Raw genomic sequence first — 23,137 nt, 5'->3', positions numbered from 1 at the left:
ATATATATATATACATATATATTCATGCTTTTAAAATAATATAGATTTAACAATTCATAATCAATTAACAAAATAATAATTCATAAACAATTAACAAAATATCAATTCATAATCAATAATTAACAACTAATTAATTAATAATTGCATATTTTACAAATAATAGTACATTACTATATTAAACAATTCGTAAACAATTAACAATTCATAAACATATAACAAATAATAAATTAGACAAAATAAAATAAAATAAATCAAAACGGAACAGTAGCAAAAGCTACTGCCCTGCCCAGCCAGATCGATCAAGAACAAAAAAAAATTGATTTTTTTTTTTTTGGAAATTAACGACGATTAAATGTTAAACATGCTTAGAATATAATGTATATAACAAAATAAGAACAAAAGTTCATAGTAGAAAGCCTTAATCGAATATTTTTGTAGGGTTGTTTTAATTGAGTTGTTAATAAACTTTTTTCAAAATTGACTTAGAATATTTAACAAATTTCCGAAATATCACATCTGAATCTAAAACTTTTCACGATGAAAATTAATAGAAAATGATTTTTTTGAAGTGGGGACCACCTTGAAAACGCCTCTAATGGCATTTTTGAAATTTTTTTGGCTGTGGATGGGGCCGGTGGTGGGCCGATTGGGTTTTATGGGGATTAAAAATAGCGCGATATTTTCTTTATTTAAAGGAGAAGAGGAATATCATTTAAGCCTTGATGAAAAATCTTCTGTTAAAGATCTTTTGTACATTATCTTTTTTTTTTTTTTGATATTTTGATTCACTTGAGTTTTTATTGGGCCATTTTGGTTCAGGACTCTGAAAAAAAAGAAAAAATTAAACCCAAGTAACCGTTTTGCTATTAAGCCCAAAGTGACCCTTTGTCTGCTCAACCCACGTAGCAGCAGTGTAAGACCAACCGACACATCTCTCCTTGAGCTTCTTTCTCACCAATTCTTCTTTCCATTCAATTCAATGTCTTCTCTTCCATGTTTTCTACCTCATTCTTTATATTCAATTTATTATTATAATTATAATTATCATTATATTTAAAAGATAACAAACCAAAAAAGAAAAGAAACACCCGCCACTTAATTAAGAAGTCAAAAGCCTCCGTAGATATTATCATTTAATTGAAAGCTCAAAAACTTGTCATTAATTCTCTAAATATTCCATCTTGAATGATTTCTGTAACTGCTAAAATGGAGAGCCAAACTTTATCATAAAAATGCTGGATTTTGTAAGTCTTTGTAGCTTTGTGACTGAATGTTCTGTCTTTGGTAAATTTATTTATATTTCCTGAATTAGTTTCTTTGTTTTCCCTTGCTTCATTTTCCTTTGTTTAATGAAAATGTTGTGCCTTTTACTTGATTTTAGGTGGAGTTCTTCTCAGTATGAAGGTTAATGCCTCAGTGATTTTGGCAGAAGAGCAAATTTGATTAGGTAATTTATGCTTTAAGAAATTATTTTACTCACACATTTGCTGAATGGCCTGGTAAGTATGGCTTCTCAATTAACTAAAAGTAGTTGTTTATGTTGTGGATTTTTAAGTCCAATGGCTTTTAAATGTTATGATGGTTTATGAATTATGACCATCTGAAGACAAACTCCAATCATTTTTGTGTTAAGATGGAGATTACAACACAATGTGGCCCTGCAACGCGATCCGGATTTAGTCGGGCCCCAATGCAGGAGTAAAACTTTATTTTGGTAAAATGAAACCGGCCCTCTTAACTTTGACTTGGGGCGATGAAGTTTGAGTTCCATTTCAAATTCATGTCTATAACAGGAGTCTGCACGATGCCAAGAAAAGTGACGTCTCTAGATTTTGATAGGTTATATTGTTCTTGGGTTTCTTGAGCTTCTCAAGTTTTACAGGGCAAAGACTCCCACCTTTTGAAAGTAAACTCTTTTTTGGTTGTATTCAATTTACAACATATTACTTAGTACACGGTCAATTATTTGGATTTTCTTGAATATTTAGTTTTGTACAAGTGCTGTGCTATGTTTCTGTTGGTAGTAGTGCCACAATGATATAACCCTTTAGTTTATTGAATTCAATTTGTTGTGGCCATTATCATAGGTTGTTTCATGAACATTTAAACTGTTTATCGGAGACATGTTGCAATAGACTGTTTTCCGGTAGTTTCAAGTTTGTTTGAGAAAATTTATTGTTATTTTGTAGAAACGAGAAATCCATATGGTGCAGGCACAAGGCAAATAAAGTCCACCTGGACTAAAAGTAAGCCAGACCAAATCCCATCAACTTTGATTGACTCCAAAGGCCATTAGATGTCGGAAAGGCCAAGGTAAGATGCCCCAACAAGTTGAATCACAACAAAGTGGTTACCTACCAAGGCGCCAACAAGACTGCAAAGCTTCTGTTATTCCACTTTATATGGAGCCATGTCAATATATGTATGTGTGCGCAGTAATACATATTAAATACACATTGTTGCACAAATCATAAGAGTGCACAGTCTTAGTTGATTGACATACTTAATGTAAAAACATTGGCCATTGAGTATTTGTTTTGGAAATATCATATTTTCTGACTAAAGCTTTGTGGTGAATTGAAGACTTGATTTATTTAACTCACAGAAATCTTTTAGTTTCCCGTATGTTGGGATGGTCTATTTGCCAGAAACTTAAAGAGGTGCAATGGCCTTTCGTGCCGTTGCCCTAGTTATGCCATAATAAGATGTGATGTAATAGCATTTCATATCATTGCCTTAGCACTACCACAGTTAGATATGATGAGTCGCTGACTGTGTATGTGTTGTTCATTTTTCTTAATTTTGATAGTTCTTAGCCACTTTATTACTGGTTCAGTAGTAGTAGTAGTTCAATAACATTGTGGATTTCAGTTGCAGAGGATGAACATATTCCAGATCTTCTTATAAAGGAGCACGTAAATAAGTGGGAGGATGAAGATGAACTTGCTCGGTATAATTGATTAGTTATTAATTTCTCATTTTCTTTTTAATAGTTCATTTAATTAATCGTAACCTCTACATACTGCCTAAACAATGAATTCAGTTTAATGACAAGGCGACTTCTATTAACGCGGAAAACTTATTAGTAGTTTAATCAACTTTAATTCTTTTACTCTTGGTGAATTATGACTATTGAATTTAGATCAAAGTCTCATTATTTTCTCATTTTGCAGCCATTACTTTGTCAAAATTCTTTTGCTAGATAAATTTGTTTGCATGTGCAACTCTATTTCTCTTGTATATATAGTCGTTTGTAAGTTTAACGAATTTTGTAGGTCTCCCTAATAACTGAATTCACAATTGTCTAAGAACACTTCCTTTTTAATTGGAATATGAGAAATTACTAAGTACCTGAGAAATGAAAAATATTATGGGACACTTTGAGCTATTTAGTTATGCTCTCTGTGTAAATTAGAGCCAAACCGAGTTGGTTACTTAGTTCTGAGAGCCAGTCTCTTGGCTTTCAAAACCAATTTGTTTTGTTTTAAACATAACATGTCCACGAGTACTCAGTTTCCAAAACCATCCCAAGCTGTAACAGAACAGCAAGCCACTTTTCTCATTTTATGTAATTCTACTTGGTTGTCTTTTGGTTAAAGTTGATGTCACAGTACTTGATCTTGTGTGTAGAGCGTTAAGTCACATTTTTAAGCTTTAACTTTAATAATTTGTGAAATTTTTATCTCTTCTATAGATCTTGACTATATTTGCTAAAACAAAAAAAAAAAAATTAAAAAAAGAAGAAGACGAAGAAGAATTTGGTGAATTCAGTTATGTTTTGCATAACTGGCAGATAGATTCACCAGTGTGGAATAATTCCCGTTTCTGGTTGTGATGCTGAACCATATCCTAGAATCCAATTGCTTCCTGGAGGATATTCATACTATGCTTTAGGCAATCTGTATAGTTATACGGTTGCACTGGGGGACCCGAAGCTTCAAACCATGTTGAGGCAACACAATTGCCATGCTTTTGACAAAAATTTCTCCATTCCAGATTCTCCTTCTATTTCTTTTAAATAAAAAGTAAATACAAGCACACACAATGATTATATTAACAATTTAACAAAGTCCAATAATGCTATAAAATTACTCCATATAATTATGTATATCTCCAAGGAATCGTAGTCATGACCCGAGGAATTCTTAGATACGTCAATATTTGAATTTTAAAAAAAAAATTGTTTGTATTAGTCATTGAGGACTTCTATTTTACTTCCCATTGTTTGTTGCTTTTATTAAAATACTGAAAATCGTTACGATCTGAAATTTCGGAAAACAAAAACCATTTTTCAACAAACAATTCTGATTTTTGTTTTAATTTTTTAAAATGTTTTTAGTAACATTTTTAAACTTTAAAGGCAATAATGCATGGAGAAATTGACAAATCAGTGTTGGAGGAATCCATTGTAATTTTATCTGAGAGAGGGGATGATTTAGGAGAGAATGAAGGTACAATAAAAAGGTCTTGGTCTATATATGTTTAGTATGTTTGGTCAATAAAAAAGTTGAAATGGGTGCCTTATTATTTCTTAAAAATTTGGATTTAAATAAATAGGTTGGGTGACTTTTTAAGTGAAATACCAAATAGTTGATTGACTTTTCGGTTTGAAAATAAAGTTAAGTGACTTTATAAGAAACAACGCTTAGTTGAGTAACCATCTGAGATATTATCTACTACTATTTGCATTGTCCCAAACACAAACTTCTTCGCTGATGGTGCATAGGACATTCAGATTGAATTTAATTTATATTCTCTGATGGTGCATGACTTCAATTTTTCCATAGGTACAGGTTTGTTTACTGTTGGACTGTTGATTCATTTTCACCCCAAATAATATTGGTAACCAGAGAGTGCATTCTCTCTCTAAAAAGCAAAACTCTCTCCGTACAAAATCTGTCTGTTAGGACTTATAACAGTCAATTTTGACCCTCTTTGGGTCAAAATTAGTGCGTCTTCCTTACGCGCCTCTTCATGGAGCCTCCGACGGCCGAGCATACGGCGCGTATCACCCAGCCAAAGGACCCATCTAGGACTCCGAAGCAGGTGGAGGCCGCAACTAAGCACAAATCGTCTTATATATATAGAAGCATTCACCGGAGCTTCCTCTGCTGAAAATGCTAATTCGCTAGCTCCGGTGATAGCAAACCAAACCACTCACAACGGTAAGCCTACTGTCTTATTTCATGCTTCTGATTATTACGGCAAAATGGCGAATACCTGTAAATACAATTGGTGGGAAATTCACGATGGTTAGACCCAAAATTGACACTGTAAGATCGAAATTTCTAGAACAATCACCTCTTAAAGGCAAGATGGTCATAGGTGCTTATGATTATAGACATGTTTTGATGGACTTCAATAATGAAAAGGACTTTACTGTTGCTTATTTTAGAAGATTCATGGATATTGGAGGATCCTTGATGAGAATGTTCAAATGGACCCCGGAATTCGACCCGAACGAAGAGACATCCCTAGCCCGTATTTGGGTGCTACTACCGGAATTGAAGTTCCACTTATTTAAATCGGAGTATCTGCAAAAAGTTCTGGCACCAGTTGGTATTCCTCTTAAAGAAGACTGCAACCATTGGTAAAATTAAGCCCAATATGGCTAAGGTAAGAGTGGAAGTGGATTTGATGAAACCTTTATTAGAATCTATTTGGGTGGGAATGGAGGGAGATGATGCTGGAAGAAGAGGATATGATCAGAAATTGGAGTATGAAGGGGTCCCTGCATTCTGTAGAACTTGAAAAATGCAAAGACATGATATAGCTAGATGCAAAGTGGAAGCAAGAGAAAGAGAACAAATGGATACTGAGAAGGAGAAGGAAAACAACAAGAAAAATACTCAAACTAACAAACAAGCTGATCGAGCTGTGAATAAAACTGCTCATGAAAAAGACAAGGTGCTACAAGATAATGAGAGGTTTACAGAAGTTAAGAACAGAAGAAGGAAAAGTGCTACAACCAAGCAGGTACAAAATCAGGAAAAGGTCAATCAAACATATCAAAAGGATAAAGGTAAGAACAAGAACCAAGCAGGAACTTCTATAGCACATCCATTAGAGAACCAGCCTCAGCTACAAAAAGAACAGGAAGAGGTTGAGGAAAATACTGAAGAAGTGCATGCTGCCTAAAAGGATTACAACAACAAGAAAGTCAACAAGAAGAACAAAAAAAAAAACAAGAAGAAGCAGATATCTACCAACAGTTTCCTGAATCAATTAGTTTGGGCAAAACAAAAACAGAATCCTGAGGAGAAGAACAAAACTGGTACAGGAAAAGTAGATGCAAAGGAGAGCAAAGACAAGAAACAGATACAGACAACAACAAGAAGGACAACAACAAAAACAAGAACAACAAAAAAGAGGTCAGGGAAGAAGAGAACAAGCTCAAAGGAAATTCTCAAAACAACCAAGAGGAGGATCAACACAGAAAATTTGGTCATCCTATAGATAACAAAGAATGTGAAGTCATGACTCCTATTACATTTGATCCAAAGAACACCCCAGTCATGAGTGGTGAATGGGTTGTTGATTTAGGATCATTAGAGGTTGTACTGAATCATAATACTGATTACAAACATGGTCAAGACTTAGAACAAGATCAAAGCAGCAATAACACTATCAACAAAGCAGAAGAAGGGGAATTCTCAGAAGATGATAATGATGGCACAGACAGAGCCTCAGAATCATCAGATGATGAAGTTGCTGAAAGTCTTATAAAAACCTTTGCCCCTGACAAGCAGATGGAGGAGGATCCTGTAGTCAAAGAAACCAAGGAAGCAATTGACAAGTAATGACTCTCCTTAAGAGGGTTCAGGAACAACAAAAATAAGCAAAATGGAGGGATTGCTTACCCTTCCTCCAGCTTCCAAATCTAAGTTGCCTATTAAATTCCAGAGGTTATTATGATGTCATAATATGGAATATTAGGGGCATGATATCCAAAAAGGCTTCTGAGAGACTGGCAAGTTAATCAAAATGCACAAAATTGATTTTATGGCTCTTCAAGAGCCGTTTCAAACTGCTAATCAAATAGAAAGTTAGCAGCTGTACTTTGGATTTGACCATGCAGTAGCCAACATCAACAGCAAAATCTGGTGCTTTTGGAGGAATAATATTGCCTGCAATGTGATTTCAAACAAGAAGCAACAACTATCTTTCAAATGTAGTACTGTTAATACTAGTGGGCACTTCTTCATTTCTGTGGTGTATGCTAAATCCAAGGCTAGAAGGAGGAGGAAGCTATGGGATGATTTAAGGAACATCAGCACTTTTGCGGATGGACTCTGGATAGTGGTTGGAGACTTCAACTCCATATTAGCTCCTGAAGAAAGGAAGGGTGGAATAATGCACAGTCTTGGCCTTTATTAATTGCGCGCTTGGAAGATTGTGAATTATTTGATGCAGGGTATATAAGCTACAAGTTTACCTAGTGCAATGGCAGAAGAGGAAGGTCCAAAATTAGTAGAAGACTGGACAAGGTGCTTATAAATGATAGATGGCCTGACATGTTCCAGAACTCCAGAGTTGGTCATAAAGCTAAAACTGGTTCTGACCATAATTTGATGCTTATGAGATGCTCCAACAACAATGATCACCCCATAAAGTACTTTAAATTCCAAAATTTCTGGTCTCAGCATCCTGATTTTCAAATGGTGGTGGAAGAATCCTGGGCCAGGAAGTGGAAGGAAATGCTTTATGGATTATACAACATAAACTCAAATCTTTAGCTCATAAACTGAGCTCCTGGTCCAGGGAATCAATTGGGAATGTATTTGACACTGTCAACTAGATGGAAGAGAAAATTAGTTTATTAGAGAAAGTTTATGAAATGAATGATACAGATGACAATAGAGAGCTAATGCACCAAGCACAAGCTGAATACATTTTATGGCTCAAGAAAGAAGATTCTATACTCAAACAAAAGGCTATAGTAAAGTGGGCTAAGGAAGGAGATATCAACTCTAAGTACTTCCATAGTGTGATCAAACAAAAAAAAAAAAAAACCATATCCACATAATCAAGAACAAACAAGGTCATTGGGTGGAAGGAAATCAGGACATCTCAGAGGCTGCTATTGATCATTTCAAGGAAATTTTCACCAGTGAGGAAGAGGATGATTTGGGCAATATCTTGAGATGGGTGGATCCTTTCATTATTGAAGAAGAGAACAATGTGCTTGAGGATCTGCCAATTGAAGAAGAAATCAAGAATGCAGTTTCTATATTGATCCTAACAGTGCAGCAGGACTTGATGGATTCAATGGACATTTCTATCAAAGCACTTGGAATATCATCAATAAAGAAGTTTGTAACTTTGTACAAGCTTACTTTAATGGTGCTAATCTGACCAAATATTACACACATGCTTGCTTGGCACTCATTCCTAAAGTTCAAGCTCCTACTAACTTCTCCCAAATGAGACCTATCAGCTTATGCAATGTCTCTAATAAGATCATCAAAGATTTGGACTATGAGACTAGCCCTTTTACTGCCTAAATTGATTTATGAGAATCAAGCTGGATTTGTCAAGGGCAGATTAATTACAAAAAATATTCTGTTGGCACAAGAAATTATACATGGCATGAAGGAGGAAAATCAAGGAGGGAACCTGGTCATTAAACTGGACATGTCCAAAGCTTATTGTTACACCTCAGAGAATTTCCCGTTGGTACGCAAGTGGACGAACTAGTGATGAGAGCGAGGAGTGTGAGTGTATAATGTTTCATGGGCAATGTATGTAAATGGATGGGAATGAATAGAATAAAAAGTCTAGAAATGTGAGAAGTTGAAAGTTGGCAAAAGCCGGAGGTCGTGAAGTCCAAATACGGACCGTAAAGTGAAATACGGTCCGTAATGGTAAATCGTAAGCTGCCATGCAAGGCCGAGTTTCTCTATGCTATGGAGAATGGTTAAAAATGACCTGGTGGACGGACCGTAAAGTGAAATATGGCCCGTAAACCATGGTCGTAAATATCACCATGCATCTTTGCCCGAGTTTACGGATTCAGCAAGGTTAAAGACGACCACGAGGGACGGTCCGTAAAGTGGAATACGGACCGTAAACCTCCATGGACGACCACTGTTCACCTCAGCACGTATTTTTCAAGTCATTAAATATGAGGACCAAGACTTGTTTTATTTCATTTTCTACATTACACCACTTTCTCTAGAATCTCTCTCTACATTTATTACACATTTTCAAGGATATTTGAGGATCAACAACATTAAATAAGTAAATCAAGAGTAAAGGAAATCATCCAAGATCATCCAAGTCAAGAAATCCAAATGGAGAAAAACTAGGGTTTTGCTCAAAGAGGAAAGTATTAGCAACCAAGGCTTGTTCCTAAAACATCTAAGGTAAGATCCATGATATTTATATGTTGTTTAAGGTATTTGGGAGTTGAAATACTTGGTCATTAAAAGAGAATAGCAAAATGGGTTGTGAATCATGAATAGTGACGTTTTGAGACATAGTTGGAATTGAATCATGAATGTTGTTGGGTTGTGAGATAAATGTGTTATAAATGGTATTAAGAACATGAACTGGTAACACTTTAGACGAATGGACGAAGTTGGGTATTATGACCATGAATATGGGTGAATTAGAAGCAAATTGAGAAACCTAGATAACGTGTATAATGTGAATGACTAATGGCCGCTATTATGATATTAATGAAGGTTAAACGCTATCATTGGAAGGAGTCGTACAAGCATAGAATTGTGCGACAAAAAGGTATGTGAGGCTAACCCTTCTTTCATAAGGCATGGTTCTTGGCCGATTTCTAATTCCTCTATATGAGTCTCGGGGTGTTGTTTCCAAATGATTGATATTCCGAGCTCATAAGCTCAACGATCCTTGATATGTACTACGATTGTACTACGCGCCTCGTGGTCCAGTAAGCCTATAATGATGACGTTAATAATAATGATGGAAAAAGATACCTACGGGCTATTAGACGTATATATGTGTGCCTATGAAGGGCTATAATGAAACCTCGAGCCTATGGTGCCGGGTAGAGTATATGTTTATATTTATATATAAATATGTATAGAGTATGCATACGATGACGTAACGCGCGCACACATCTGCAGAAGGTACGGATAACAACGAGCCTTGGTAGGGAACCCGAGGTACGGATCCTGGCGAGCCTTGGTAGGGCCGAGGTACGTATAACCTTGAGCCTTGGTTGTTAATTATGTATATAATAACCTTTAACCAAATGGTCGGGTACGCACGTATGTATATATGTGTACGTGTTATGTGTATGATATAATACATCGTGTATATAATCGAATATGAATGTGATAAGACTATGTATATGAACACGAATATGAGCACAATTATGTGTTTAAAGTACTATTATGGACTATGGATGATGACATGTGTGTACAAATACATATGAGAAAAGGAAAGTCCCTATGAAAAGCAAGTAAGTGTCATAATGATGGTATTGTCGTCTTCCACAATTATATGTTCTGTTGCATATGTTGTCTACTATGCTTCTATATTGATGTTGATCATCTCTTACATACTCGGTACGTTCTTCGCAAGACGTCCTTTTGTTTGTGGACGCAACGTCATGCCGCCGTTGTGTGCACGGGGAGGGGCGAACTTGACCCATAAGTTCTGTTATTCGGAGGTCGCGCCTTGAGCTGATTTCTTCGGAGCTTAGCTTTTGGTACTCGTTTTTTGTGTACATAATTATGGGCATAGCGGGGTCTGTCCCGCTCATATGATATGTCATACTCTTGGCTCGTAGTCACGTGTATGGAGATAGATGTGTACGCGGTCCTCCGGCTATATTTTTGCATATCATTTTGCGGCCTCGTCGGCCCGTATCGTTGTTGTAGTATCATACGCCCGTGACATGATATATGATGATTGTCGTCCAATGGGACTATTATGGTTATGATTAGAATGCCAGAAATGATTATGGCTCACCTAGATGTTATGTAGACGTATGGAAGGGGTGCCGGGTGGGTATTCACGCTCTCTTGGGGCCGTCGCTAGATTAAGAACCAAAAAAAAAAAAAAAAAAACACTTAAAAGATAGGCTTTCTTGGGAGTTCTTAATCAATGTTCTAAGGAAGATGGGCTTCTCTAAATGGGTGATAGGAGTTATTTACAGGTTGATCTCCAACAATTGGTACTTTATTATCATTAATGGCACTAGATGTGGGTTCTTCAATTCTTCTAGAGGAGTTAAGCAAGGTGACCCCCTTTCACCTGCTCTATTTATTTTAGCAGCAGAGGTGTCATCAACGGGTCTTAACCAGCTCAACAACAACTACAGTTTCAATGGTTTCTCTATGAGCAAGTCAGGGCCCCAAGTCAACCATCTATGCTATGTTGATGACTTGATCCTATTCAGCTCTAGGGAATGGAAATCAGTGAGTCTTATCATGAGATTCCTAAAGGAATACCAAAGGGCTTCAGGACAGGAAATCAACAGAGACAAGACCAATTTTTATACTTATGGCATTCAAAACAGAAGAAGTATCAGAAGGCTTCAAAAATGGACTGGTTACAATTATGCTAAACTTCCTTTCACTTACCTGGGATGTCCTATCTCTACTGGAAGGAAAACATGCAACCTTTTCTCTAACTTGGCTGCTAAAGTTTTTTTAGCTTTAATTTCTGAGTTTTATATGCTTAAAAGTGTTCTAATTACTCATGTTTAGAGAAAAACATGTGTATTTAAACACACAAACCAAATAGACGTGGAGAAAAGCAATTTATATAGCACTTAACACATAAATAATATATCGCGTCCCAACATGCATGTGACCTTTTTAAGCCAAAGGTAGCCCTAACGTTTGAAGGATGTATATGCCGTTTGTAAACGTTCCATTGTCCCCATAATTTATACAAACTTTATATCAAATGGGGATACATAATAGAGGAAGGGGATATAATCCTAAACTAAACCGCCATAGGAGGTCCTTCGTTTTTGAACTTCTTGGCATTTCCGAACACCTTTTGGATGGTAATCTTCACTTTTGTCAAACTAAGGAAACTAAAAAAATTCCTAACCCCGAGGGACAATGGTACATACAATTCGGCATATACATCTTTCAATTTAACACATAGTTGCATGTAGTGTCTTCGGGTCATAGACCCTCTTTGACACAAGGTGGTCTACCTAATGGGCTTTAAATACGTCTCAAATATCCAAAACCCATCTATTTTGTCTTTGGATTTGGCTTAGCTCTATCCTAGGCATATGCAAGAGTGGGCTTTTCAAATGACATTGGACCCGAGCGAACTACTCGGGGTGAACCGTTGTCGGCCGTTGAGTGACCGCACACCAACTTAACGTTCAACGTGTTCCAAAGAAAGGGTGTTTCGGGTGTTTTAGTGAAGGCTGGACCGCGAGCCCGCGCGTCCACTTTGAAACCATGTTTTTTGTCAGGAGTAGCGGAGTTTATGTATGCATGGAATGACAATATACATATGAAATTTAAACACATAATAAAACAAAACAAGTAATACAAATAAAGTTAGCCACAAATGTTAGAAAAATCCTTATGGTTAGAACCTAGATGAATCCCCGGAGTCGCCGTACTTACGATCTTTTTGAACTATCGCGTATAAAAGCATCTCATAACTTTAGCTCTTTGTCATGAACAAACAGAGTCGCCACCTAATTTATTGAATGAGAATTAGGAAACCAATTTTAAAGGTTAGTTTTATTTGAAACCCTTTAAAACAAAATTCGAAGGAAACGGGTAAGGTTATGTGATCCCAGAGAAGGTTTTAAGCATCTCGGTATTAAAGATCCGCCCAATGCGGTTTATCTAACACTTTATGGCTAAAAATTTGTATACTTGTTTTGTAAAAAATGTGTTTAAAGATTCATATGTATAATGATTGAAAGAGGCATATTTATGGCTAATTAATTTAGAAAAGGAAGCATTTTGTTTGAAAAATGTGCTTTTAGAGGTGTTTTACTTTTGAAGTCATTTTTAGCGTCACAATTATATCTTCAATTCAATTAATGAATTAATTCTATAATTTGGCCAACTATGAAGGAACGAATCTCTTCAAAATGTGTACGGTTTATTAAGACTCTGAATTATAATTATAACTCAACTTCTTAATCCGTTAATGTACTCATTTGTTTTCGACTCGAAAGATATAAAAATCCTTAAGTTCTTTAACAATACGAGTTCGGACCTTGATATCTAATTATGCAGCCACAAAGAAACATAAAAAGAATTAAAAGAATAATGACTCCAAGTTCAACTACCAATTCCCAGAATTCATTAATGTATTATGCAAGTACCATGAACCCCAACAGACTTGGATTAATACTTATTCAGAATCACACAAAAGAATGCCAATCACTCATGTTGAGGACAAAGCAGGAAAAGGCAAGACGAGTTGAAGATTAGCTATAAACTTATGATTCAATCGCATATTTCAAATTGGGGGAGGGGAGACAATACATGGCTGAAGCAAAAGACAAGGAAAATGATCTGTTGAACTGGATTAATGATGAACACTATTCAGTCATACTTCATTTCTTTCGAGAGGCGAACTTAGGAAAATGCCATCGTATACAGTGGCGGATCTAGCTAGAGCCGAGGGGGTTCATCCGAACCCCCTTCGGCGAAAAATTGCACTATATCCGAACCCCCTTCGGCAAAAAATTGCACTATATATACAAGGTGAAAATTATTTTTTATGTATATATAGTAGACGTTGAACCCCTTAGCTTCTTCATTTATGGCTTCTTTATATTTTTGAACCCCCTTGGCATAAATCCTGGCTCCGCCACTGATCGTATAAAACGGGTCTACAGATAACATTAATAACTAAATAGTATGCTAGCCCTTAGGAATCATTAAGGAAAATAGACCAACTTAGACAAGGAAAATTAAATCTCTAAGCCACTTTCGACACCTCGACTCAAAAGCATATAAGCAAAAAATGGAGAAAGGGATCAACGCCACATAAAACTTCAAACCGCTAATGCTTAAATATAAAACTAGAGGGGAAAACAATTTGAGAAAAAGGACGAGAAAGCTTAGCACAAAAGTTTAACATATCTCATTACCCATAAATAATAAACTTCTTCGCATACTCGTATTAAGTTAAACTCATAGGCAAGACATTTAAATACTTGGCAACCATTTGAACTTATATATCAATAGCAACAGATGTCAAACGTGACTCTTCGTTAAAATGGATGAAGAACTAAAAGAAACTAACCCATTAATTTGAGCAAGATTGAAACTGAGATTAACTTACACGAAATAGAATTAAACTACTAACTCATACTAAATTTAAACAAATGGAAAACAGAACGGGGAAGATGATTAAAATGTTGGATGTATACAACACTTGAACAAAAAACGTCATTTTGATCCTAAACACCTATTTTTGTAGAAAGTGAAGTCATAAAGAAAATAACATATCCGACATGCGGAAAACAATCTTAACAGCACAAAGACTTAAACTAAACTCAATATAAATGTACAAGGACACATTGAGAGAAGCCATAAACAGGGCATGCTTTACGAAAGCCAATAGTACAGCTAGAACCGCTACGGAGCTGAATTAATTCATGCTGATAAACTTTAACAAATCATGCTGGAATTTAAACATTTAACTTCAACTACTTGTGTAGAGGTTCTAACGAAGCAGAAAATAAAACTACAAGATATTAAACATGGAGGACAGGAACGGAAACTAAAACAAAAGAAAATACTAAAGACCACATCGAAATCAAAACAGGATTGAAAAGCAGACGAAATGCTAAATTACATAGCAAAAACTACTTATCTAGTTTAAACGAAATTAAAACTAATCTCCGCTAAATCGAAAATACACAAAACTAAATAAAAGCATTAAAGACTAGGAAGAAAATTACCTTGTGTTGTGCAGTGACTGAGGCGACGAGAGTCGAAGATCGATTTTGAACTTAGAGAACAAAGATTAAAATTTGAACTATTTCGAAAATTCAAGGAATACTCAATTTTTGCCAAATTTGGCCTGAGACAGCTGGGTTAACGTTGAATTTGCTATGTATCAGTGTGGAGCTTTGGAGTTCGTTTGGTATTTGGTTTCTCTGAAAATGAAAAAGAAGAAACGGGTTTGGGGATTAATTTAGATAAGGATTTGGGAGTGAAAATGGCAAAAATTGAGATTTAAAAGATGACCCTTCTTGTTGCGAATGCAACCAAACTTTTAGTAAAATAACCGATTTAAACTCAATTAGGGATGAAATTTCTTTCAATTACTTAATTAAGCTTCTTGACTTTAACAAGGTAAAATACCTATTTTTTGCAAACACGGACTAATTATCGTAATTAAGTCGTAAATAACTTTAACTTGATAATTTGCAATAAGTACTGAATTAACACTTATTTTGCACATAATAAATATTTAAAAAATATATGGGTCAAAAAATATCCAAATGAAATGGCAAAATAACACCGAAATTAGTTAAGAAAATACTTTTGACTTTTATAAATACACATTCCCCTCTGTTTGAAATTCAAGAAGCTCGACTAATTAATTTAAAATATGGAGGGTCAAAATTGGGTATCAACTGTCAATAATCAAATAGAGATGTATTTCTCTAACTTTTTCTGGGGTAAAAAAGGGGGGAAAAACAAGTACCACTGGAGCTCTTGGGATAATATGTGTTTTCCTTATGAGGAGGGTGGACTTGAATTCAAGAAACTCAATGACATCAGCAAAGCTTTCACCACCAAACGACGGTGGACATTCAGGACTGAAAATAATCTTTGGTCAAGATTTCTCAAGGCTAAGTACTGTCCAAGATCTAATTCTATCTCTAAATTGAAGAACTCTAAAGACTCTAATGCTTGAAGAACTTTACTAAGTATTAGAGGAGAAGCTAAAAAGAATATGTTCTGGAAGATAGGAGAGGGCAATGCTCTTTTCTGGTGGGATTCTTGGACCTGTTTTGGTCTTTTGGTCCATATTGTTAATCATCTGGTGATGCCTGGTAATACTAGGGTAAATGAATTTATCCTAGATAGGGCCTGGGATCACACCAGACTTTCTACAATCCTTCCTCATTAGGTGGTCAATGAGATCAACCAGAAAAGTTTCAACATCAACAACAAAGACAAGGTTTTTTGGACCACGACTACTGATGGGAACTTCTCTACAGCTTCAGCTTATAAAATGCTGAGACAAAAAATAACTCTCATGCCCCAGTCCAAAGAAATTTGCCTTTTCAAATTTCCTTTTTTATGTGGAGACTTACTAAAAAGAAACTTCCTTTTGATGATACTCTTACCAGGTTTGGAATTCAGCTAGATACCAAATGCATTTATTACAGAATTAATAAATAAGAGACTCTTAATCATGTATTTGCTAGGAGCGACCTGGCCCATAGAGCATGGAAAATGGCTTCAGATCTACTGGGCATCAACTATATGCAACTCAATGTTGCTGATATTTTGAAAAACTGGTGGAACAAGAAACCTTTTAAGGTTGTTCACAGAGTTCTATTAAATATTACTCCTAGCATTGTTTGTTGGGAAATTTGGAAAGCAAGGTGCACAAAGAAATATGACAACAAGAATACTTCTAATGCTAGAATCAAGCAAAAGCTCTTATTTCAAGTCAAGATCACTCTGGGCAAAATTTTCATTGAGAATGAATGAAGACTGGAACTGGGAGCTTGTTTATGACATGGCTATCAACTATAGAACAAGAATCACCAGCAAATTGGTCCAATGGGAATGCTCAGAGCAGTATTCATTTATTTTAAATATTAATGGCAGTTGCTCTCCCTCTTTATCCAAGGCAGGGGCAGGAGGAATTGTTAGGAAGAGAAATGGAGACTTGGTTATTGGCATTTGCTAAACCACTCCAATTCTTAACTAACAATTCTAGTGAAATTCAAGCTGCCCTTTATGGATTAAAGTGGTGTCACAATAATAATCTCTCAGATTTTCTAATGCAACTGGATTCTCTCTTTGTTGTGCAGATGATTCAAGGTAAAAGCAAAGTTCCATGGAATTATCAAAAGTTGATTGAAGAAGTTAAGAAGATAGTCATCATAAGAAATGTCAAAGTAATACACTGCTACAGAGAAGCCAACATGGTTGCAGATGCATTGTCCAAGTTTTCCAATTTTCTCAATCAAGAAAGATTTTATTACCAAGAGAGTGACCTGCCAGCTGTTGCTCTAGGTCCTCTACGCATGGATAAAATGGGCTTTCCATCATTCAGAATCAGGCCTGCAAAGCATACAGGGTGGTATTTTGATCCACCTTAGACTGATAAGTTCCCATTGCTCAAACTGGACCTCAATCTAAGTCTGTAAGTAGATGGGGACAAACTTTGGGTGCTTGACGTGGCGTGATTTTATGCCATAATCGATGCTTTTCGGCTATAAGTTTTACTTGTTTTTAAGCAAGTCTATGTGATTTTACGTGTTTTTATTATGTTTCAGGTATTACGAGGTCCCAAGAGCCTATTTGTGAAAAATGAGTGAAAAACGTGAAAAAAAGAGTTGAAGAGCTCAAAGGAATAAAGCGGTGTGAAATGAAGAAATTTGAAGAAAAATGGGATAAGACCTGAAGAAAACAAGAGGAAAAAAAAGAGAGGAGAGGGGGGGGGGGGGGACACATTTTGGTTTTTGTCCCCCAAAGTGAAAAGAAAAAGAAAAAGAGAAGATATCAATATTTATTGAAATTGCATGAAAGAAGAATTCAACAACGTAAGAATATTTTCTCGCTTGCAACATTACGGAGCATCCGTATTTAATTTTGGTTTTTAAAAGTCTCCCAATGAGTTTTTTTTCCTACACCCATAAATAGCCCATAAAATAGATTTTTACATATCTTTGGCATTATACTCAAGTTTGGAGGCTAGGGGTTCCTACGTAAATATTCTTTCTTTTATTTAATCCTTGTTTATTGGAATTTCTAGATGACAATTAAGATTGATACTCTTGTTATACTTCTTTATTCATCGACATTATTCTTAATCAAGTAAGTTCTTGTTATTTTAATTATTCTTGTTCTTGAACGTTTCTCAAGGGAGTAGCTAAACCTAGGACTCGCCCATTTACTTTATTTGAAACTCGAAAGAGGAAGAACGGGGTTGGGATAGAATAATTAACATGAATTTGGGACGTTAATCCTCATCTAATGGAAATTGACCTAGGAATAGGCGATACCACTTGTAGCCATATTCGGGTGTTCTTAATGCTCCTAATTGCTTGAGGGATCTTCAATTGGGTAATCTAGTTAATCTTTGGGAGGAGTTAATTTGGAGTCATTATCCGAGGCTAATTAACATAAACTTGCTATTATTTATAATTCGTGAGCAAGGTTGAGGACATGGTAGAAGGAAACCAAGACTCTATGCAAGTTCCTCCCAAACCTTACTTATATTCTGCCTCAAGATCAGAGGTAGATTCATCAACAGTAGAATTGGCCTAGTCTTTATTTGTTGATCTGCCAGCTGTTATTTGTGTAGTCTTATTCTGTTGTGAACTTTTAGCAAAAGATGGTATGGTTGCCTCTATTTTTCATCGACTACTAATTTACAACTCCCTTTTATCATTTTATGAGACGCACTTTCCTTTTTAGTCTGTCTAAAAAAGAATGACATTTTTATATTTAGTCCTTTCTCAGTTTCTATGTGATGTAATTTGACTAGGCACGGAGTCTAAAAAATAAATTGGGATAGATGGAGTACTTGCTCCGCGTATTTATCCTTGAAGACGGTGGCACGTCTAGTATCTGATGTGCTTAGATGTCCTTGGGTGTGAGGAGGTGCAAATTCACGTTTTTCTCAATGTTAGTGCTGGAAAGAAGAAAAACTACTATGTATAGTCATGATGCACAGAGATGGGGGCGGGGGAAATGGTGTCTTTTCCATGAAGTCATATTATGAGAGAGTTTCTTGTTCACATATATCGGTGTGGATCACAAGGGTACCGAGAAAGGTGTACTTTTTCACTTAGCTAGCTATGAGGGGGTGATATTGACGGTGGAGAATTTGAGGAAGAAAGAGATTACTTGTGTCGGTTGGTGTTTCATGTGCTAAGAATCAGGAGAAGATGGGAATCTCCTCCTTTTACATTGTCAGATAGCTACATGTTTATGGTGGGAAATTCTGAGATCGTTCAGACTTGAGTTGGTGATGTCGGGCATTGTGAAAGAGATATCTAGGGCATGAGATGTTGCTCCTCTAGAACTTATGTAGATCATATGCGGAGAGAGAAATAAGAAAGTTTATGAGGGAGTAGAGAAAGACTTTGTGTGATTGAGAGGAATCGCCTATTTTCTCTTATTTCCTTTTGGTGCACCCACGAGCTTCCTACATGTATAGATGATTGGGTGTTATTTGTGGAAAACCATGTCTTCTTGTAAATTGAAGCTCCAAGAATCAAGTGGTCCAGTTGTCCCAATTTGTTTGACACCTTTGCATTTTTCATAGCTAATATTGAATAATTATTTAAAAGTTAATTTAGAAATTTTAAGTTGAAAAAATATATTACAAGTTGCAAATGTGTCATTTCAAACCGAGAAAAGACTACTAGAACGGGTAATATAATAATCATTATGGATAAAAGAATATATCTTTACAAGTCGAAGAGTTTAATCTTACACAGCGTTTTGAGTGTTTTTTCTAGTTTTGCTTCTTCTTTTTTTTCTCATGGTAAATTTCATGTTATGCATTTGTTGATTTAGTGTAAACAACAAGTGCAATTGGATTTATTTTATTTATAGTGCCTGAGAACGCTTCCGATATACTATAATCGTTCTGGAATCTGCCATAACTGAATAAATATAAGACGTTAACTACTTATGATAGTGACCAAATAGAGAAAGAAACAAACAGCTTGAATCAAAGAAGAAAGAAGAGAAAATGATGTGTGATAAGAGGAGAAAAGTCCTTAGAGGTTGCCGATCACCAGAATTGACGAGTAAATGCTGAAATCTTTGGATGCATCTAATATTTAATGCGGAGACTTTTCCAATCCCAAGTAATTGCAGTACAATTCTTTAGTCATCCATTTATTTACCAGGATTTATTCTTTCTACTAGTTCAATGATCCAACTGCCCATGGCCAGAGGAGGATCCAGGATTTTAGCTATATGGGTTCGACTTTTAGGGTTCCTAGCTTTGAACCCATTATATTTTTAAGGTTATAATTTTGTATCTATTATTTATTGCAATTTTAGTAAAGTTATAGTGAAATGGTTTAATAGAGGAGTTTGGGCAGAAAGGAGAGGAACTTGAAAAAGACAGCTTGAATCAAAGAAGCTAGAAGAGAAAATGACGCATAATCAGAGAAGAAAAGCCCTTAGCAATTATCAGATATATCAAGTCAGTCTCTTCACAAGGCTTGAAAATGATGTCTTTGTTATTTCTGCAAGACTTGAAGTCTTTCCATTGACAAAAATGTGCTTTGAAAATTCCCTCACAGTCCTTAACATACGTTTCTACAACTTTTCCAAATCCACTTATATTCTGGAGATTGAAGATTCTAATGGACATACAAGTTAATGGAGATTAAATAATGTAATTTCACCATGTTTTTCTTATCATGGACGAGTAATTTATAAAGTGGTGTATAATCCTATTTGTGCTTCTAATAATTCATATTCATGAAGCATTTAGAAGATTACGAGTTGTAGAACACTTCCTTAAACTTTTGTTATTACTTTGTGCATCAAAATTTTGTAGGTTCAAAAGATATTAATCACTGTGAGTTTAAAATCAGGTTAATAGAATAAAGATCACTTTTTATCATTTTGTCCTTGCATATTTTCTTGTTCAATTTTGTTTGTAATTCACACATTTAATATGAGTTATATTAGAGAGAGAGAGCGAGCGAGCTCAGCGGTTGATATGTAATAATTCATGATAATAAAGGAGCCACTGGAAGAATGAGTCATGATATATTATTGAATTGTAACTAGAAAAGAAAGTAAAGCACTATGCTTAGCTGTCAAATGGTAGTTAGCTGCAGATTAAGAGTAAGTGGTTAGGAAAGTTAGTTATTTTCAGCCATGTGCTGGTCACGTATCACCAAGTCACTTGTAAAAGACACAGAAGTTGTATTTTCATTTCTTCTCCTTCAATGACATTGTAGAAATTTCTCTCTCTAAATATTTCCCCCAAATCAATTCTATCTTTGCATGTTTGTGATTATGCGGTAGTAGTAGAAATCTAATATATATATATATATATATATATATATATATATATATATATATATATATATATATATATATATATATTATTGATTAAAAATCAAATATGATAGGATTCTAATGTGCACATCTAAAAAAGAAAAAGAAAAGAAGAATCAGACAAGTTACTTGACCTAATTGTTTAAGAATTGTACACATAAAATTAAGAAAAAATTATAATATAAATTTGATGAAACTGTAGATAGAATACACATGCGAAGCACGTGACGAGAAACTATCTATATATATCATATATCATATATATATATAAAAGCAGGCAAAGGGCCGCTGACATGGCACATCTCTTTGATTAGAATGGCCATTAATCTATTTTTTCATTTTTTTGGCATTTTACAATTTAGAAATCCTATACTAATTTTTTTTTTAAAAAAAAATAAAAAGAAAAAGAAAACCAAAAGACACTTTCGGGGATATCACGTCCTTTTGCTATAATTGACTGGTTATTAGCGTTACTACAATGACAGTTTCCTTTGCGCAGAAGTTAGTGCTATCATAATTCTTGAATGTGTGATAAAGGATTAATACTCTCGAATCAGTTTCATCCCTTTTTATTACTTTCTTGGCATGGCCTCCAACACGTTTGACATGCATCTTCTTCCTCTGGTGTTTGTCGTATATATTAATTAATCCTTTTCCCATTATATTATCCTTGTATTTTTTTTTATCAGTGTTTTTTTGGGATATATGATATTTAGCACACATTCTTTTTCTGCAACTATACATATGATTTCCTTTATATATAAGTTTGCAAAAGCGGATATGGATCCCTCTTCTCATCGATTTTGATGCTTCGAAATTGTGAATCATAAGGGAACAACTTCTCTCAGATAAAATCATGGGTTCTAAAGGAAACAAGTTTAACGACGGAACAAGTCTCCTGCCGGGGGAGCCAACTCTATGCTCAAACGGTTCTGGTATGGCAGCGACGATGGGACTTTGCTCGAATTGTTACAGAGGCGAAGATGGGACTTTGCTCGAAGGGTTACAGAGGCGATGATGGGACTTTGCTCGAAGTGTTACAGACACTATAAGATGATCCGGTGATGGCTAAAGTAGCGATGGAGATGCGTTTCAAGGTGCGTGTCGAATTTAAAATTCTGTATAATAAAATATTTCTTGTATTGTTTGTTTAAAGGTAACATTGTAATTAACTTATTTTTCATTAACTTATATTATATATTAGTAGTTGATGCAGAACTATTTCCTATTTATGATCACATGGAAATTCGTTTAAGAGTTTTAGATTATTCGCATAATGTTTCTTTATGCTTAAGTTGGCATTTTTTGACAAAATAAATGAATTAATCCTTTTTTAACACAACTAATTGCGGATACTAGACAATTTAGCATCAAAATTCTATAAATCAAGGGCGCCTTTAATCTTCCAAATGGCGCGAAATTACCCGAGTTAAGCACCACCCAAGCACCCCTTCCTCTCCCCCCACAAAAAGTTATCAAGCTGGAAAAGTACATATCTACATTATTCTTTCCTGAAAGATTGAACGGGCTGGTTAGGTCACAAAGAAAAGGAAAAAAGAAAAGAAAAAGAAACACAAAAAATATCGATGAGTCTCATAATAAAAAGGGAGGAACTTAGTTAAAAGGGGCCTTTACAAAATGAATAGAGGTATATGACCCTCATATGACCCTCTGTATTCATGGACGATTGTGAAATAACACAGATACGATCTGTTGATTTTGTGAATTTGTGACGGACGAGTTCGGGCTGGTTTGCTTTGTTTGTTTCCCCTATGCTTTACAAGGAAAAATCATAAGACCATAAAAATTTACTTCTCTAATGAAAACTAAACAATTACATACTCATATACATACATTAAAGAAAAAAAATCATTTTTCAAAATTTATTAATACATGCACATAAATTCTTTACATGCTTTAAGGGGAAA

At 35.2% G+C, this 23,137-nt stretch overlaps 1 long non-coding RNA gene across 1 annotated transcript; it reads left to right on the top strand.

The window, feature by feature from the left end:
* The first annotated feature begins 1,125 nt into the window (after positions 1–1,125).
* Positions 1,126–2,615, top strand: LOC132045930 (uncharacterized). Its single transcript, XR_009412566.1, has 3 exons — positions 1,126–1,244; positions 1,382–1,447; positions 2,190–2,615. It is a non-coding gene; the product is annotated as an uncharacterized LOC132045930 (long non-coding RNA).
* The last annotated feature ends 20,522 nt before the right edge of the window (positions 2,616–23,137 follow it).

The sequence above is a fragment of the Lycium ferocissimum genome, unplaced genomic scaffold (genome assembly GCF_029784015.1).
Source record: "Lycium ferocissimum isolate CSIRO_LF1 unplaced genomic scaffold, AGI_CSIRO_Lferr_CH_V1 ctg8621, whole genome shotgun sequence".
In the NCBI taxonomy this organism is placed as follows: domain Eukaryota; kingdom Viridiplantae; phylum Streptophyta; class Magnoliopsida; order Solanales; family Solanaceae; genus Lycium; species Lycium ferocissimum.
Note: the sequence above shows the minus strand (reverse complement) of the source record. Positions and strands in the feature narration are given on the sequence as shown.